Consider the following 21,141-nt stretch of genomic DNA (forward strand, 5'->3'; position numbering starts at 1 on the left):
ATATAATAGAATAGAAATAGCTCAGATACTTGACAATTATACTATTCACACCACGAGACGATCATGTGCTATCTATCAGACATGGATTTCGGTGATGTTCTACCCAGCATAAGTTTGATGTTCCGATTTACGATGCGATAGCATCACTATACTAGGGTATTGAGAAAAACACGGGAGAGGCAGATATAAGCATTGTTTGAATCAGTAAATAAACCTTTCGGGGCTTGTCTATATGCTTACACCAAACCGATACTTGTTGCATTTCCCAGCAGTTCGCTCCAGCTGATGTCTCTCAAAAACAACCCCCACACCTAGCAGCATGAAATTCAACTTGACTGCACTCTCTTGCTTCGTTTTCCTTCTCTCCTAACGCAACTGGTGTTCGACTACTTATCTACCCTCCGAATCGACGAAGAGAGAGCGTTTCCACCGGGGGCCAAAAGCGGGAAAAATGTGCGTTATCAAATCCTGCAAACGGATTCAGTCGTCAGTCGCACACGGAGCGTCGGATCGGGTAGAAACGGAAATCGCAGCTCGCGCGTTATTCTTAGCTATTCAATGTAGAGAAGTTAGCACACCAGTTGATTGAAAGGTAGTCAGTCAGCCAGTCACCCGGTTGCTCGTCTCTTCCATCAGTTGTCACTGGAAACTCCGAGGGTGGAGTTGAGCATAGGAAGCTGACTAGCACTTCCAACCCACAGCGACTGCAACTGAGTCCTGGTTGAGTTTTTGAGTTTTTTTTTTGCATCTCCAACGTTTCGCAGTGGTAGTCCAAAAATAGTTCCCAGCTGGGTGAGAAGCACGGGGAATTCTGGTCAACAGGATTATTTGCGATGCAAATCGGATTCGCTTCGAAGTGCAGTTTTACAATAGAGGTTCTATTTATTTAGTGAGAGGAAATCTATTCCGATGTGCAAGTTTCTGGTTGTTTGTGTGTCGTGTTTGAGCTTATATCAAAATTGATGTACTTCTGCCGTCTTCAATCGAATTTTCACCAACAAAGTTGGTACAATCTACGCATACCTACCTAATTGTCTGTGATAGTTGTAATCTTTTTGGAAGCTGCTTACAAAACAGAATATATTTGACTCTTTTTAGTGAGCTTTAACTAAATCGTAACTCTAGCCAAACGGGTATACGAATAGATATAGACTACAACCTGTGTCAACGGAAAAATAAAAGTTGTCAGAAAACAGTCCCACGTTCGAACGAAATACGTTTTTGTGCGTTGCACGATTCGAAAGGATTACACGGGTTGAAAATGTAAACCATGGAAAGGGAAAACCTCCGACATAAGCAGATTTCCCGGTCGGAAAAGGAGGATATTTTCCATCAGCATTCGTTGTCACAGCTTTGAAAGCAAATCGAATTTCGGTGATTGCCAGGCGGGTTGTGTAAACGTGGGGGTTCACAAATGTAAGCAGTTTTATTGGATAAATGTACTCTGAGATTGGAAATATGTGTTTCTGTGTTCAATAAATATCTGGTGAAATAATACGACCAAGACGACACAGCCGGGATCCTTCGACACCGTTGTATACGTTGTTTGAGCTGTGAGACGAAGAAAGGGAAAAGGTTTCTTGGAATAATATTGGTGCGTGTAAATTGATTAAAACCCGGTGAATGTTTTGTGTGACATAAACAAATCCGATGGACGAAACGTGAAGAAAAGAAAGGGATTTAAGTTATCAACACAAGTGCGCTAGGACTGAACACGTTTTTGATCTGCACATTCAGTCGAAACTTGTAATCGAAAAAGTCAAATCCTCCAAAAGCGAACAGTGAAACCAAATCGTTGCGAAGCTTGCGGATTACAGCGGCTTCAGCGATGGATTCATAGCAAGTGAGTATAGTCGGTCCGCTGTAGATTTTGATGTTTACCAGTAATCCCTTACTTTGTGCTCGCTCGGTTCGAACGGGAAACTTTCTAAATCTGCAAAAATCTTCTGTGCCTGCGATGTTTCTCTAGTGCCGAACGTAAGAGCTTTGCAGAGTTTTTGTTAACGAAAGAACATGCTTATATGGATAGAAAACAATGTTTCAATCGACGAAATGAAAATGTGCATGGTAATATGCACATAAAATTGATGCATTGAATATCATATTTTGTTGTCAAAAAGTGCGCGACTCACAAAATTATATTCAGGAATCAGTAGCGACTGGGAAGGTTGAGGAAGAGATAGTGGAACTAAGCCAATCGATCTAAGCGTTTCGTCAGTACCGTCTATCGTGCAAGCTGCTTCACTGGAAAAGTTCTGGTTGTATCCGTCCGGTTTAAACCCGCTAATTACACTAGTTTACAGCATTTCTGAACTAAATAAGCTAGTGGTAATTTTCAATGTAAAATCGTGTGCTGAATCCGAAAATGAGGTCCAAAAAATTTACAATAGAACAGTTTTCGAGTTACAGTGAAAACATGAATTTTACCTTTAAAATTAAAAGTACGTTCAGTAAAATCCAAATATCTTCGGTAATAGTGCATTGATATGAAATATTATTATGTAGAATTAAAGGTAATTGAATGCACTTTCGATCGTTAGAACATTTTGTTTTAGTGCGACTACTGGTTCTGACATTATTTACGAATCTATTAAACTTTTTCTTAATTTTTGGTCGTTTTTTGAACAAAAATGAGCGTGTGGTCAATATTTTCGGCTTCATGGAGCAATCCCAAAAATTATATTTTTATGGGAAATTAAAGCCTGCTAATAACCAATGAAAATAAGCATTTGTTAGTTTAAATCCGATGAAAATTGCGAAAGTTATTCAATTTTTTGTAAAATGGCTAGTTTTGTGTTTCTCTGGATCAACTTATTGAACCGTCTCGATTCCAATTTTTCCTAGGGCTTAATTAATAATATATGAGGGACTCTGTCAGAATTCTGTTAAATAAATAAATGGACGAATTTTGAAAGAAATTAATGTGGGGTAATATTCGACCTCGTTTATCCAAATGATTAAAGACTTCTGATAACAATAATTTCAGCCTCAGTGGAGTAATGTCATCAAAAATTCGTCATTTAAAATACGCATAATATTTACATGTACAGAATCGTATGTGTGCAAAACACATTGTAAACTGCATGCTCCACAATGCCTTGATACACACATCGGATGCTTATGACTGTGCAAAATGCTAAATTCAGGCACTAGCTTCACGAATGATGACTTATCCGCCCATTTCGTCACGTTTTGTTCTACTAACAATTTATTTTATGTTATTTAAAACGTCTAGAAGTTTATAATTTGAAATTATATTGGATTCATATTGGCTTCTATGATGTACCGATTTTACTGTACTGGGTCACAAAACTTCAACATAGGGTAAGGTGGGGCAAATCCGACCGTTGGGTAAACCCGACCCCCCCTCTGTTATCGAAAATCGGAAGCATTACGCGAACTAATGTCAATGTTGTTGTGTAGAGCATCGAAAATAATCATAATGGTGCTTTGACAGCATTTCATTAGTCTACATTGAGATGCTCAAACGACAATAAATGTGTTGTTACAACTTTTAATTTGATTTTTGTGCATCATTGACTACAGGATATTTCTGATTGTTGAAGCGATTGAGTAAAAAATGTAAGTGGATTTAAATTCTTTGAATAAAATCCTACAACGTGCATAGATGAATTTAGTCCAACTTTTTCATATTTTTGCCTTTCTCATATAGAAAGGTTATGCAATCACTCTGAAAAACGTCAACCTAATCCCGGCCAAATTTTTTTTTCGACTCGCATAAGGTTTCTGGATTTTAACAGGGGCGTAGTTGATGGTTTATGGAGAGGGGTTACACCCCCCCCCCCCCTTTACTGTTCACTCCCCTCCTTTAAAAATCTCCTTAAATCCAGACCACCACCCTATCCAGCCCTCATACCCCTCCCTTTCAACCCCATCATCTTTAAACCACCACTATATCACAAAGCATACCAATTTAAGCTGGGGAGCAGCTAGATAACATTGATCTAATGCTGATTAGGCTAATGGAGTATGATATTTTTTGTTTCAAGTGTTTCACCGTCGACACGTAGCTCATCAAGTTCGTGGCTGGCATGCCATTGTGTATAAGTGCAAAGTGTACTAAGAATGTAATGGACATTTCCACAATTATGTTGAACATAAAAAGCCTCCGTTCCATAGTTTAGAGAAATGAGAAAGGCACAATTGTACCGCTAGGTGGATTAAAACAGGTTATTATAACTCTTATCGCTTTCTTCAGGTATTATATCGATTGAGAAAATTTAGAACTTGATGCTTCGCGATGTATTTGATAATACACACACCATGGGACAGTGGCAGGACTCAGAGAATCGCTCAAATTAGCATAGGACAATATCAGTGCAAGAAATCTCAAAGGCTAAACCAATTTAATGAAAAAACGGAAAAATGGCCCATAAAACAGACATACACAAATGAATTATTGCTAATGCTCCATTAAAAACATATCTAAATCCTTCAATCAATGTAATGTGTACGGAAAACTGAATTTTCCTAAAGGGGTTATATAAGTTGTGCGGAGTCAAAAAATTCGAAAACAAATTTTTGAATGAATTTGAAGTTCATACTCTCAATAGTGTTCACTCAAAATTCCAACGCAGCTGAGAACTAAGCACTGAAATCTCAGCTCTTGATATCTCGCTACGTCTGAAGTGTATGCGTGCATAGTTCAAACATTACTTCGATATCGACTTTTTCTAAAAATGACTTCCCAGTAGTATTTTTGATCTGAATTATTATCTCTAATCCTATGCCAAAGAACAAATAAAAAACTCCCGAAACCCGTTAGGGAAAATCATCATCATTACTGGAATTTTCTTTTTCACGAAACTTCTATTAATTTTTTTCTTATACTTCATAATTGTCACAATCTTATTAGGGAAAGTTTTTTAAAAAGCTTCTGTAATATTATGTAGGAAAAAAGCTGAAAATTTATGAATTTTCTCTATCTGCAATATATAAACCATAAACTAATTAATTTAAGATACCCTTTTAACATAAACTATTGCACGAATGGGAATAGGTTCGCCGAATTTTGGAAGAAATCGATAAATAACCCCTTGAAAACTACCTAAAAATTGGTGTAGTTCGATGCAATTGAAAAAATACATCCTCAGAAAATGGGATGTACCTATTAATGTGAATAATAAAGATTAAAAATTAATATATTAATGTGAATAGTAAAGACCCGTTTTTATCAGCTCCCTGGTATATTTTATGCTAACAAAATGGGGACATTGACTAAATTAGGACATTTTTTTCTTCATAATAAACTGAAGCTGTTAAAATATTCTTCCCTTCTCTTGATGTAGTCCAATAACTATTTCTGAATATTTAATATAGTCTTCAAGCGCAAATACTAAAAAAAAATGTTTTTTTTTTTATTTTTGCGTACTTGCATCTTTAAGATAAAGAAAACATGCTCAAGAAATGATTTACTCGAATTCAGCCTTGTTCGTCTGCTAGAGCCCATCAAACTTTTTTTCATATGAGGCTGACAAAATTGGGGACTGGCCAAATCGGGTCTTTAATGTATTATAATAGATAGGCAGTATTTGAAGAAGTTTCTTGAGAACGAGATAGAACGACATTGTCCCTACTTAATTGGAGTCATCGGCGTAGTCAGAAATTCGGTTTGGTGAAAATCCAACTTGCTGTCTAAATGGCATAATTACGAAACCACCATCTTTGAAGTTTTAAAAATATGGAGAATCAGTTTTTCAAAAAATTATAACAGAGTTCCTGTTGAGACTTTCATTTAAAACAACTTTATTGTAGGACTGAATACCACGTATATGGAGTATATCGAGTTATAAAATTATATTTACGAAGTGTTCCTTAATCTACTTTTTTCTAAAATAACTTATGAGCTTCACGAACTCAAGCTTTGGATAACATGTAAATTTTATTGTTTTTAGACTGTTCTGGCGCGAAGTTTATTAAAGTTAGTGGACTGTATAAAGGGATTATTCGCCCAGATACGGTACACGATTTATCGAGGTCACAGACTCCGCCTTCGATCTTCTTTTTGGCCCTTAGAAAAAACTGCACTGGTTTCACTAAACTAGAGTATTATTTGGCACGAGAACGAGCTATAAATTAATTAGGCGATGTATTCTAATTGACGGTTGGAAATTAACTGCCTTTATTGCTTGGCTTGATCGCTCTTGTCTACCTGCAATCGGATGTGCTTGGTGAGAGATAAGAGTATTGGGAAATTTTGAATCAAATCTAATTTGATCTGCTTTGGGGATGCGAATGTTAATTGCAATCTATCTACTGGTTCGACCATAAACAACAGAAGAAATTTATCATAAACAGTAAAATCATAATAATTTATTTTAAATATGTTAATACCCTGAACACATGGAGCCTTCATATCTTCAACAAAGTGGATTATAGTAGCACTCCCCAAAATTTTGCTGAAGACATTAAGTCTGGAACTAAATTTATTTGAAGTGAATTCTCCATAAATACTTCTTGGAGGATATTACGCCAAAATTATTTAATCAGATGATGTGCTGTTTAACGTTTGTAAAATTCATAAAAATTAATAAAAATTTAGGACTGGTAGTATCCAACGGGGAAAAACGATTGGAAATGGTGAGTGTAGCTAAGCAATCATGTGAAAAAAATTCCCCACCCAGAGGCGAGACTCGAACTCGCAACCTTTGAGACTCCGGCCCAATGCACTAACCCTTATGCTATCCCTGGGTATGGTGACATCCCAGAAAGAACATATGATTATCCCACTGGCGACGGTGATCGTACCCTGCCTGTAAAGCGAGGAATCACACACAACGGCAGCTGATCACCCCAACACATTTGATCTATTTAATTGCCCCGCTAGATACCATGGCCCGGGTTTTTATAATCGTCTGATGTCTAATTTTTAGTTCATTACCCATCGTACTTCGGTGGGTGACAGAGCTAATGAAGACTGTCGATTTCTGGTCCCTTGCCCAGTGAACAGAGGTATGACGGGAGCGAACCCGCCCGTTCGAATTAAACTAATAATTCAATTTTTTTTTCGTTTTTCCCCGTTGGATACCACCAGTCCTAAATAAAGTATTGGCACTTAAGCCAAAAGACAAAAAAAAATTTGAATTATTAGAATAAAAATTTATTTCAATTTGATAAATAAACATTTTCTTAGCAGAAAGCGGTCGCTTTTACCCCACTATTTAGAGGTCGGATTTGCCCCACTACGTAATTTTTCATTACGATGCAATTATAAAAAAATATGAAAAAGTTGGACTAAATTCATCTATGCACTTTTTATGACTTTAATCAAAGAATTTAAATCCACATACATTTTAATGCAATCACTTTATCACACAAAAATCAAATCAAAAGCTGTAAAAACACACTTATTGTCATTTGAGCATCTCAATGTAGACTAATAAAATGATGTCATACCACCATTATGATTATTTTCGATGCTCTACACGACAAAATTGATATCAGTTCGAGTAGTGCTTCCGATTTTCGATAAACGGGGGGGGGGGGGGGGTCGGGTTTACCCAACGGTCGAATTTGCCCCACCTTACCCTACCTAATTTAGAAGCTGCATCCAGCACCTGCAAATCAACAGTCAACACCACCAGAAAGCTAATACAGACAGCGGTGGTTCACACTCGTGACTAGTAAGTTGATAAAACAAGGAAGAACTTCTGATGGCGAGCATTGCTAACGATGACGAGAAACAGTGACGACTCTCCAGGCAAATTCTATAAGATATGGATTGGAAACCATGTCAAAAATTGTAAAGTGTATAAAATAATGATGTCCCAGAAGAAATTGAAGCAAAAATTCTGTAGAAAATTAACTAGTGGACCGATCCTTCAACTTCAATACCATAACCGTACGCTCGCACCACACGCATAAATCCACTTATTAGATACAACATCTGGCTGCCGCTTCTTCTGTACAAAAACCCACTTTTCTTCATGTCTTCCTCAGAGTTGACCTCTTTGAGATACTTCATAATTACCCAGTATTTTTCGATGGGCCTTAGTTCCAGTGCATTGGGAGGGGATGGGTTCATGTTCACGAAACTAGATCCGGCCAGAAGATCGTAGGACCCTCGTGTTGCTTCAACAGGCAAACAGACGTTTCTGTAGACACTCCTTGAGGTAGATCTGCTCCTTACAGTTCCGGTAATCACGAACGGTGCACTCCGTTTGCCGCATGAGCAGATCGCTTGCCAAATCATGTCTTTATTGGCAAACTTTGAAAGTTTCCTCTTCCTTACTTTCTCCAGAACATCAAACTTGTGCTGGGCGGTGAAGCCCGCCTTGACGTAAGTCTCATCGTCCATGATGAAACAGTGAGGCTTCGTCTGCATCTGGGTGTAGAGTTTCAAAGCCCGTGATTTTCCCACCATATTTTGCCGTTCGTCACGATTTGGAGCGTTCTGCACTTTGTACGTATGCAGTTCCTTCCGGTCTTTGGCTCTTTAAGCGAAATACTTGAACAGATTCAACTTTTGGGATTCCGCTTAAGCTTTCACTTTCACGCTTGTGATCCTGATTACTAATAGAACATCCATTCTGACCGCATTTCTCCTTCCGTTCGATGCTCAGAGTTTGGTAGTTTCCGATGTCCCGATGAGAGAGTTGAGGATTTTCCAGGTGCTTATGAAAAATCAATTCGCAACGTTGCTTTTCGGGTGACACCATTTTTTCCAATTTTCGAAAAACTGATAGCGATAAAAATACAGTGTAAACAATACACTCTAAACTACTTCTAGCCAAATTTTCAAGAGAAAATATCCGAAGGGTTTTTTGCTACAGCGTTTTTTCCTTGATAGAATTTGGTGTTGGTTACCCTTTACCCCACGAATTTATTCTAGGATTCAAATAACGCGGGGACTCCGAAACATAAAGATAAAAATTCTAGCATTTTTGTCTCAGGACTGCTAAACACGAAAACTGCATTGTAGTTTAATATACTTACTAATTAAACTTTTCTAATAAATGTAAGTATAAAATTCTTTCTCGCTTACTTATTCACAACCGGCTAAACAATGTTGAAGCAATGCACATCGCACAGTTTGCGTTTGTAAGTACTAGGTTGAACATAATAATTTCTTGTACTCTTTGCAGCACCGTCTCATTGCACTGCAGCAATGCACTCTCCGCGGAAAACTAATGCTAGTCAGCCAGGTAACGAACATCGTTCTGTGGGTGTGTCTTCTGCTTCATGCGGAAGCCCGATTCGGTTCTGAATAGGAAACTTTTCGCTGAAAGCGCTTCAGGCCCGACAAGCGGAATAGTTTTGCGTGTTCAGAATAATCCATTTCCCCACCAAGGGATGGGGGAAACATCGTCCGGTACAAGGATCTGTGCCTCAAAGAACATATTCTTTGCGCAATTATATTGGATTGTTTGACACACTCATTACGAGGCTTTTCTGTGAATCGAATTAGTTACGCATTGCGTTAAAATAATGTGTTATGCTAGAATAGACAAGTATACCGCTAAAAATGAAACCCGCGTCAATTAAAATTTCTAATTATTTTGTTTACAAACAACTTAAACATGCAAAGCAAGAATGCTACATTCCACCGTGGAGCGAAACAATCTTTTTTCACAGTCGAGCAAGGTGTTTCTTGTTAGGGGATGAAATATATGAGGAACCTTAGCCCTAAAGCTTTTGTCTTACATTTTCCAACGAGGAAAACGAGTACTTGTACAAGGTGTACCTCGTACGCGTTAATCTTGAACTTATAGCCTGCCACTTGCAGGTCCTAGAAGACAACTTGTACAAAAATAAAACTAACACAGAGCATGCTTTCTTTGTTGTGGGGAAGGATCTACTTATGTTTCAATCCTAATATGCAATTCACTGTATTGAGTCGAAAGCTAACAGGCATCCTAGAGGTCTGCACTTTACTCATTTTGTATACAAAATTGAAACAAAATAAATTTGTTTTTTTTTTTCAATCGAAAAAGTCGATTTGGCTTGAAGCAAATAGCCACTCACTTTGCTTCGAAAATGAAATGTGTTCCGCTTACACCCGAGTCGGTTGTTTGCGTTTTATTGCTTCATTCAGAATCGCATTATGGAGGGTAAATCTGATTTTATTTTTAATCTTTTTTCTAGGAACGGTTCCATTCGTATTTATTGCGTTACTTTTGTCATTTACAGCCGAATAAATCAACTAGCAGTAGCACGTTCCATTTCTAGGAGACGGGCGTACACAGTTAAGTTTCTCAAAGGGATCATCCATAAATGACGTAGCATTATATGGGGGAAGGGGGAGTTTTGTATTTTGTGATGATGCGTGACGACAGGGGGGGTAGGGGGTCATATCATGCTACGTAGCTTTACCCGTTTCATCTAACTAACATCGTTTTGTATTTTTTTAAATTTTTTACGGGATCATGGGGAGGGGGAGGTTTACCTTCAAGCTACGTAATTACCAAGGGGTATTTAGGGGTTTGTTACGAAATGCTACGATGGGGGAGGGGGGTGTTAAAAATCACTCAACAAATGCTACGTCATTTATGGATGATCCCAAAAGTATGTTAATTTTAATAGCTCGAACAGTTGGTACTCTTTAGATCATTTGGTCGGTGTTAAGTCAGACCGGACTAAGTCGCAAAACATCAAAAAATGAAATAATGATAGCACTGGATAAAGAATATTTTAAACTACATTAAACACTTGCCAGATTTGAAATATGTAACCATAAACAAGAATTATGGCAAAAATTAATTACCAATTATAAGGTAAAGGATGCTGCGATTCAAACTTTAAACTCGTTTTTCTCGAAATCAATATATTGTCACTTAGTTCGGTCTGACTTAACACCGACCATTTGCGCCTGAAACGTAAAAGGCATAAAAAGTACAAGAAATTTTGCAGAACTAATAGTAAACGTTGCACGAAATTTATCGTCGTCGACGAAACTATTTTCAGAATGAAACGCAAAGTTTCGTTATTTTTACGAAATATTTCTGTATATGGTGCGAATTGGAAAGTGCATATTTATTTTTCGACCTTCTAACGAAATATTGCGTACCACTAATCAGTTTATTCGTTAGTTGTACTATTTTTTATCGTTCATCAAATCAAAGTGTTCGTATTTTCACATTACATAAGATATTACGCTGAGAGAATATATTCGTAAATCGCTAGGAATTAGTTTCGAACAGACCATTTTCATAAGATATACGAATTATCTCGTATATATGATGAATCATTCGAAAGTCTATTGAAACACTTTCAATTTTTATTACGAGTTTTTCGTAAAAACCACGAAAGGATTTGTTAATCATCACGACAGTCAAATAGTCAGTAATCGTATTCGTGTCCGTTGGTTTCAGGAAGTTTTTCTGAACCTCTATCGCTTTCAGTTGATTCAGAATCCGGATGAGTACGGATTCGATCGGATTCAGTTGAGCCATCGCGAACTGTTCGTTGGTTTGTTAGGAATAAGTTTGAGTTTTTCGCTCTTCCGAGATAATGCACAAAGAAACTGAGTTCGTTCCATGTTTTGCCGGATTAATGCCAAAATAATATTATAACAAATTACGAAAACATTTTTAAGATGAATGAATATGAATTCGTGCTATCAACGAAATTGGTCGTAATGTATACGAACATTTATTAAAACAAACGAAGCATTTCGTTTCATTCACAAAAAATAATCTCATTATCAACGATAACATTCGCGCAATGTACACTAAATATGTTAAATTTACGAAAATTTTCGTTCACCAAGCGGCCATTCTGCTGTTCATGAAATGAACGAAATCTACTATTTACAATGCACGAAAATACTTCGAAACAATGAATGAACTCGTGCATTGCACGATTGATTTCATTATATTTACGAATTTATGTTTTCAGTGAATTTATTTTCGGAGTATTCATTGTCTGGATTACGGTTGGCTTTTAAATCGCTACTGAACTTTAATAATGATAATGCGATATGGCGAACGTGATACTATTATGATTTTTTTTGCAATTGCAGTACGGCGAAGTCTAACCAAAGTTGACATCAAATCAATCAACCGTATAGAAAAAATGCAGCCACAAAACTCTGCCGTTGATATGCATCAAACCCACTCGTCTGCAGTGCTGGTTACCGTGCAGTCTGTCTATCTGAAAAATTAAAAACAAACTCATCCAGAAAAAATGGGGCAAATAACCAATCGGAAATTGAAGTGTCTTGCCGTATTCCCTTTAGGAAGGTGAACGAATGCGTCGATGGAAAGAAACGACGAACACCGGGCAAGATTGGTTGCGGTATTACTGTGGAACACTTTCCCGGGCTGAATCGTACCGAGTGTGGTGGATGGTACACTCAAAACCTGATGGATGTATTTCTATTACTTTTCGATAAAATTTTATTATCTTTGCGATAATAGCTCAAATCTTCGTAATAATTAATGTTGAATCACTAAGTTAATGTTGGATTCTGATGAGACGACGTCGAAACACAAATTTCATAACTAATTTAGTTATAGGTTTTGTGCTCTTCACGCGCAAAGCTGGTTTTAAACAATTTTTATCTTAATGGAGAAAAATAGTTTTTAACTAAATTATTCTCCACCGAGGAGAAAAACATGGTAAATCAATTGCCAAATTTCTAGAAAGTTGTAGTTAGTAGAGTTATCTTTCTTATTGTTACTTGTAGTGATTATCTGATGCATAAAGTACCACCTAACGATGAAAATGCTAGATACTGGAGTTTCTCCAGTTTCTCTTGTCCGATTTAGATCAAATCTTGGTAGAATTAGGAATCGACTCTGCGGTAGGCCGAGTGTGTTTTCAAAAATTCGTTTTTTTTTTTCTATTTGCATCTTATATTGAGAGGCTGAGTGCAAGAGTGGGTTGAAATTTTGCTCAGAGCAAAAGTGGGTTAAAATATTCTGTTAGATCAGAAATGGTATGTTCATCACAACTTCAGGCAAAAGTGGGTCAAATATTAATTCGCGAAAAAGTGGTTCGACAAAATTTTCAGGGCAAGACTGGTATAGCATATTAACCCACTTTTGCGCTAAGAAAAGAATCAGATATTTCTTATTCGGACTTGTAAATAATGAAATTTTGGTCAATGTTTCGATGCCTTAGAAATCATGAGATATAGTATCCGTATAGGTTAGCAGACATCGAAAATGGACAGTTTCCGCCATTTTGAAATCCAAGATGGCGACTTTCGGTTATCACAAAATAGGGAGAACCACCATCAATATGGGTGTCATTTGAAAGGGAGTGGTCAGCAGACACCGAAAATTGGCGATTAGCGCAAATTTGAAACCCAAGATGGCGACTTCCGGTTATCCCAAAATAGTGAGTATCATCAATATGGATGTCATTTGAAATGGGGCGGTCAGTAGACATCGAAAATTGATGCTAACCGCCATTTCAAAATTCAAGGTGGCGTTCTGGTTGCCACAAAATAGTGAGTCATTATCAATATGGATGTCATTTAAAATCCAAGATGGAGACTTCTGGTTTCCACAAAATGGTGAGTGACGTCATCAATGTGAATGTCATTTAAAGGAAGTGGTCATTGGGAAGCGGTTTTATATCTTTAGGTTATTTAAATAACTATATGATACCGTGAGAATTGTAGTTTTTTTCCTCTACTTTTAATTGCATTTAGGTGGATTTGCGATACTGATTTATCAAAGTTTTCAACAAATGATTTGAAGATATCCACAGAAGTTATAGCCACATCTCCTGTCGAAATATTTTTGTATGTATCTAGGGCGATAAGCCTATATCGCTTCTTGTGTTTTATTGACACAAGCGTTCCATATTTCGGATGTACCTCTTGCGTTTTTTTATTACTCTGTCATCTGACAACATGCTTCTGTAGGTATTTCTAAAGAACGGATAGACTACACTGGGTTTGCGCCTACTGAACGGCGGGGATGAGTTGGAAATTTTGGTGGGTGAGAAGATTGAGTTATGTTAGAGCAGTTGCAGTTTTGATTTGTTTTCAAAAAGTTGCCAAGCTAATCCGAAGCGATCCTTGGTAGTCAAGCATAAAGTAATGCCATTTAACCGAAAGAAAGAACTGAATAGAATTAATTTATATAACAGGTTTGGAAGCATTAATACCTACCAAATTTCTTAGGGCATGTTCAGTAGCATAATATTTTATGTAGAAATTTCAAAGCACAAATGTTTCAGTATCATCACACTGTTTTTCTATTTGTTGCCTCATTTGAAACACGTTTAGAACTTTGCTTTGAAAAAGGGTATTCAGCACATACACTCAGGTTCGGTCGACAGGGGAAAAACATTTCGGTCATGTAACGACCTAAGGACATGTTCAGTAGTGGTTCATTTATAGATTTATAATTTTGAAAGTTTAGCAGGGATGAACATGAAGTTTTTTTGTGCAACTAGGAAAAAACATTAAACAATTAATTAAATCGGGAATCTATATTTTCGCTCGAAAGAACGTACTTTGCCATTTATTGTTTGTAAACAATTTCTAATAAATTTTGACCATACCAGCGTGTGAGGTGGTTCAATTTTTAAATATGAGTTCGAGCAGCTGGTATCTGGCTAATTACTTGAGTAATGTTGACTTCCAATGCTTCAATCGTTTCAGGCTTATCCACAGGCTTTTGACTTCACATAGCCCCATAGAACAAAGTCTATAGATGTGATATCGCTCGATCTAGGCAATCAACTAACAGGTCCATGGGAAATTAAACGTTTCTCCTCCAATTATTTCAATGTTTCATTACTTGTGTGGCACGTGGTGCTGTCTTATTGCAACCAAATATTGTCAAGACTACTGGATTCATGTTTGCGCAGTACCCAGTCTGTTGATATGCTTTTTACCAAGACTCTTCCGTAAAATACGCCATATTGTTGCATACGACAAGCCAAGTTATTGAGAAAGGTGTCAAATCGATTCTTCGCGATGATCGCGTACTCTCGGCTACTGCCGCTATGATTTATTCTCTGCGTACTGCATGTGGTCGATTTGGTCGCGAATCATCCAATAACGTGAACTGTGACTTTAACTTTTCGATTGTATGGCGAATAGTGAACTCAGTTGGCTGATTATTTCGACCATAGTATGATAGGAGAGCACGAAACTCATTCCTCACAAAGCACTGCTTTTCGTAATACCATTGCACAATTTGAGGACGGTGAGCCATTGTAAGTCGTTCCTTTATGAAATGGCCAACAACACTGAACAACAATAGCATCGTAATTTGTTGTTAGCACCCGTTAATCAGGAAAAAATGTCATGTTAAAAACCTTATCTTTAATCAACCTGTATAATGTAAAACTGATCATTTTAATACTAGATCCAATTCTCCCCAGCAGCAGGTTGAGCTGGTGTTACTGATAGTTACTGAGTGCAGATAAAAAAAGAGATTAGGATTATTAGGATTAGATAGCAAAACGAAAGTCGCTATTTTTGCAATTTGTTTTTGTAGAATCGAAAGAAGGTGGGGCTTTTTTTATTTTCATGGCCTTAAAATTTGACGGGACAAGGTGGAGCTTTGACTTTATTGCTTTGTTTTTTATGTATTTAGTAACAAAGGTGGCAGTGAAAAGACAAAGGGAACGTGCCATTTGAGCCAGACGCTTCTGATATGAAAAGAACAATTGGTAGTATGTGTAGGAAAAAATAAGTTCGGCTTTGACACCGGTTTGTTTTTTTAGAATTGTCCTACTGAAGCTAAGGAGCAATTGCAGCGGGCCGTGCTTATGATTGTGATATTGAGTGTACGGTTCAAATATGGGGGCGTAGGGACTTTACGATCGCGTGGGAATAAGCGTTTATTTGTTCCTTGAAACCATGTTGATCAGATTATAAGTGCAATAGCGTTCATCGAGGCATTTTTCTGTTTTTGAAATCATGGGCGTAGTTGATCGTTGATGATCGTGATTACATGTCCACCTATGTGTACAATGGCTAGGGGCTCGAGCGTTTGTATGTTAACATATTCGATTATGTTATTTTTTTGTATCGCGCGGGTGCTAGCGTGTAACTTCGCTTGTATACATTCGATTTTTCAACTGCGAGCCCATTTCCATTTTCGCCTGTGTTCTTGAATGATCGCGTGGACCGTGAATGATACTTAATTTTCAGTATTCGGTTCAGATGCCAGAAGCGAGTGAGTTCCCTGGTATCACTAGTTTTCGGTCGTGGCGCCATAGAACGTATTGTCTAGTGGCTCATAGTCAAGAACACAGGCGAAGATGGAAATGGGCGTTATTTTTTATTATATTATTACTGGCAGAATTGTTCGTGGTGGTGGCAACTTCACCTTTGAGTACCGAGATTCCCAGACGCTACTACTTATTGTATTTCGTATCGCTCTCATGGTCGAACATCAGTCGTTCTGCAAGTAGGTAGATAGCTGTGTCTTGTAGTGAAAATCGATGCTAACTTCCTTTACCTTATGTTTGTATTGCATCATGCCACCATTCCACATGTTACAATACACTACTACTGTTGGAAAGTGACGAATCAAATATTTTTCATGAATGCGATAGTGAGAGGATTTGAATAAATTAGAAACCATATCGTACCGAAAATGAGCCCAATAAACTTTGCAGAAAAAAATCGTCTTTCGGTTCGGGTAATATTATCTATTATTAGGTACCGAAAAGATAATAAGGAATAACTTCAATTTTGGGTGCACAATACGCGATGTAACACTGCAAGCATACTGTAACCGCTGGGATGGCTTCGTCATATGCTAATGGATTTTCTCCCACCGTGGCAGGGTGAGAGCCGTGGAAAGCGCCCGCTAACAAAATAGCAATTTTCGCTGCTAGTTCGCTCAGTGTGGTGCGTTGAACATTGTATTTGTAGTGGAATCAAAATGGCATTATTCAGCTACTACAGTCGTCAATTGCGACGAACAAAAATTACACCCCTCCGCAGCCATTCAATAACGTTCACAAAACTTTACTGACTGTGCAAATTGATAGTAACTGTGCACGTGAAACATGAATAGATAAGCACTACTACTGCAAGTTGACACACATCAGAAGTAATTCATTTTCTCAGTCAACATCGGCAGCAGTCGTTATCGAGCATTAGCGATAAATGGGGAGATAAGTGACGTGACAGGTGAAGTGTGAAAAATAATCAATACCGCGTGTAGTTTTGGTACCTCCGTCTGGAGTGACAGGCTTTCATTCTAAACGTGCAACAGGAGACGAGTACGAGCATGTCGACGTTTCGTTACAGAGATGACAGCTAGTTTAGTCGACGGATCAAGATTGAAAACCACGGGAGCTGTGAATTTAGTCTACATGGACATGTACGACAGCATGTAAAGTGAAGTACAACAAGGGATTGATGATTAAACAAGGCTGTGATGGATGGGTTAATAGGCTATGTTTACTTGAAGGCGAATTATGCTTTGGTTTGTGGTTTGAAGAATTATATGCTGCAAGGAAGAGCCATCTTGCAGTTGTAGGCAACTCTGGAAGGAATATGTAGTCAGCTTAATATGCATGTTCCTTAATCAATACCGTCAGGAATGTCTTCCTTGCGAAATTCAACGTGCTTGTGATCATGAACGACGAAACGTACCGCAACAGCGAGTGGAGTAGTTTTTATGAAAACATTAATTAATAAGGAAAAAATGAAGATTCGTTTTGTTTTGATATCGTATTAGTCATGGGTGCGTTTCGACTTCGTCTCATCAGAAACCGACACCAACTTTCCGTCGGAATAGAATAGCGCCGGCTTGACGCTAAATCCCTAAAACTAAAACACACTTTGTGTTTCAATCGAAACACAAACGTTATAAAGTTCTGTTTATGCCGATAAAACACAGTGAAGCCGAAACTTGGCTTGGCTTAGCAGACCTATGGCCTATAGCATAGATCTTTTATCGTTTTTTCATCCATTCGAAAATTGTTTATTATTTAGTGCAAGTATTACCACAAATGCAAATCAGCGCTATGATTGGTTCGCTGCTGAGTGCCAAAGAGACCAACAGACGAGAAAAACCAGTCTAGAAGCCGATTGCTTGCAGCGGCTACACAACAGGAGTCCTATTCTTGCAGTCACTTCACTTAGTGACTAGAAGAAAATTTTCCTCTAGTCACTAAGTGACGTGACTGTGAAAATAGGGCCCCAGGATAGGGAGCGATATGGTGAGCTATCATATACTGCAAAATTTAACATATTTTCATCAATCTCCCATGGTAACGTATAGTTAGAAATATTTATAAAACACCAAATTTTCCGAAACAAAATTACTTCATTTTCTGATAGATCATGTCGTCTTGAATGAGCTCTTTTGAATAATCATACTATGTTGCGTTTCGGCTTCGCCTCTTCAGAAACCGACACTAACGTATTGTCGGAATAGATTAGCGCCGGCTTGACGCAAATCCCTTAAAACTAAAACACACTATGTGTTTCAATCAAACGACTGATCAAACGTGATGTCCCGTTCGAGCAGAAGTTCTGTTTATGCCGATGAGACACAAGTGAAGCCGAAACTTGTCTTGGCTTAGCAGGCCTATGCGAAAGCACTATGCTATATTCCACCCTAAGGAGGAAAATTTGGTAAAAACCAAAATTTCTCACTAGGGTGAAAATTTGTTGGTAAAAACCAGTCTTTGTACAGGAGGGCACAAATCCTTATTTCATACTATGTTGCGTTTCGGCTTCGCCTCTTCAGAAACCGACACTAACGTATTGTCGGAATAGATTAGCGCCGGCTTGACGCAAATCCCTTAAAACTAAAACACACTATGTGTTTCAATCAAACGACTGATCAAACGTGATGTCCCGTTCGAGCAGAAGTTCTGTTTATGCCGATGAGACACAAGTGAAGCCGAAACTTGTCTTGGCTTAGCAGGCCTATGCGAAAGCACTATGCTATATTCCACCCTAAGGAGGAAAATTTGGTAAAAACCAAAATTTCTCACTAGGGTGAAAATTTGTTGGTAAAAACCAGTCTTTGTACAGGAGGGCACAAATCCTTATTTCATACTATGTTGCGTTTCGGCTTCGCCTCTTCAGAAACCGACACTAACGTATTGTCGGAATAGATTAGCGCCGGCTTGACGCAAATCCCTTAAAACTAAAACACACTATGTGTTTCAATCAAACGACTGATCAAACGTGATGTCCCGTTCGAGCAGAAGTTCTGTTTATGCCGATGAGACACAAGTGAAGCCGAAACTTGTCTTGGCTTAGCAGGCCTATGCGAAAGCACTATGCTATATTCCACCCTAAGGAGGAAAATTTGGTAAAAACCAAAATTTCTCACTAGGGTGAAAATTTGTTGGTAAAAACCAGTCTTTGTACAGGAGGGCACAAATCCTTATTTCATACTATGTTGCGTTTCGGCTTCGCCTCTTCAGAAACCGACACTAACGTATTGTCGGAATAGATTAGCGCCGGCTTGACGCAAATCCCTTAAAACTAAAACACACTATGTGTTTCAATCAAACGACTGATCAAACGTGATGTCCCGTTCGAGCAGAAGTTCTGTTTATGCCGATGAGACACAAGTGAAGCCGAAACTTGTCTTGGCTTAGCAGGCCTATGCGAAAGCACTATGCTATATTCCACCCTAAGGAGGAAAATTTGGTAAAAACCAAAATTTCTCACTAGGGTGAAAATTTGTTGGTAAAAACCAGTCTTTGTACAGGAGGGCACAAATCCTTATTTCATACTATGTTGCGTTTCGGCTTCGCCTCTTCAGAAACCGACACTAACGTATTGTCGGAATAGATTAGCGCCGGCTTGACGCAAATCCCTTAAAACTAAAACACACTATGTGTTTCAATCAAACGACTGATCAAACGTGATGTCCCGTTCGAGCAGAAGTTCTGTTTATGCCGATGAGACACAAGTGAAGCCGAAACTTGTCTTGGCTTAGCAGGCCTATGCGAAAGCACTATGCTATATTCCACCCTAAGGAGGAAAATTTGGTAAAAACCAAAATTTCTCACTAGGGTGAAAATTTGTTGGTAAAAACCAGTCTTTGTACAGGAGGGCACAAATCCTTATTTCATACTATGTTGCGTTTCGGCTTCGCCTCTTCAGAAACCGACACTAACGTATTGTCGGAATAGATTAGCGCCGGCTTGACGCAAATCCCTTAAAACTAAAACACACTATGTGTTTCAATCAAACGACTGATCAAACGTGATGTCCCGTTCGAGCAGAAGTTCTGTTTATGCCGATGAGACACAAGTGAAGCCGAAACTTGTCTTGGCTTAGCAGGCCTATGCGAAAGCACTATGCTATATTCCACCCTAAGGAGGAAAATTTGGTAAAAACCAAAATTTCTCACTAGGGTGAAAATTTGTTGGTAAAAACCAGTCTTTGTACAGGAGGGCACAAATCCTTATTTCATACTATGTTGCGTTTCGGCTTCGCCTCTTCAGAAACCGACACTAACGTATTGTCGGAATAGATTAGCGCCGGCTTGACGCAAATCCCTTAAAACTAAAACACACTATGTGTTTCAATCAAACGACTGATCAAACGTGATGTCCCGTTCGAGCAGAAGTTCTGTTTATGCCGATGAGACACAAGTGAAGCCGAAACTTGTCTTGGCTTAGCAGGCCTATGCGAAAGCACTATGCTATATTCCACCCTAAGGAGGAAAATTTGGTAAAAACCAAAATTTCTCACTAGGGTGAAAATTTGTTGGTAAAAACCAGTCTTTGTACAGGAGGGCACAAATCCTTATTTCATACTATGTTGCGTTTCGGCTTCGCCTCTTCAGAAACCGACACTAACGTATTGTCGGAATAGATTAGCGCCGGCTTGACGCAAATCCCTTAAAACTAAAACACACTATGTGTTTCAATCAAACGACTGATCAAACGTGATGTCCCGTTCGAGCAGAAGTTCTGTTTATGCCGATGAGACACAAGTGAAGCCGAAACTTGTCTTGGCTTAGCAGGCCTATGCGAAAGCACTATGCTATATTCCACCCTAAGGAGGAAAATTTGGTAAAAACCAAAATTTCTCACTAGGGTGAAAATTTGTTGGTAAAAACCAGTCTTTGTACAGGAGGGCACAAATCCTTATTTCATACTATGTTGCGTTTCGGCTTCGCCTCTTCAGAAACCGACACTAACGTATTGTCGGAATAGATTAGCGCCGGCTTGACGCAAATCCCTTAAAACTAAAACACACTATGTGTTTCAATCAAACGA

The 21,141-nt window shown here is 38.3% G+C and overlaps 1 protein-coding gene across 15 annotated transcripts in view; it reads left to right on the forward strand.

The window, feature by feature from the left end:
* Nucleotides 1-506: 506 nt before the first annotated feature.
* Nucleotides 507-21,141, forward strand: part of LOC131684446 (voltage-dependent calcium channel type A subunit alpha-1) — a 481,660-nt gene continuing 461,025 nt past the window's right edge. For 11 of the 15 annotated variants that reach the window (XM_058967322.1, XM_058967325.1, XM_058967327.1 and 8 more), the window contains exon 1: nt 511-1,843. The gene's annotated coding sequence lies outside the window, so the exon portion shown is untranslated. Of the gene's footprint in view, nt 1,844-21,141 lie in introns of all 15 variants that reach the window. The other 4 variants (XM_058967328.1, XM_058967332.1, XM_058967334.1 and 1 more) reach the window with 2 other exon arrangements.

This window comes from Topomyia yanbarensis, chromosome 2 (assembly GCF_030247195.1).
Source record: "Topomyia yanbarensis strain Yona2022 chromosome 2, ASM3024719v1, whole genome shotgun sequence".
NCBI lineage: Eukaryota > Metazoa > Arthropoda > Insecta > Diptera > Culicidae > Topomyia > Topomyia yanbarensis.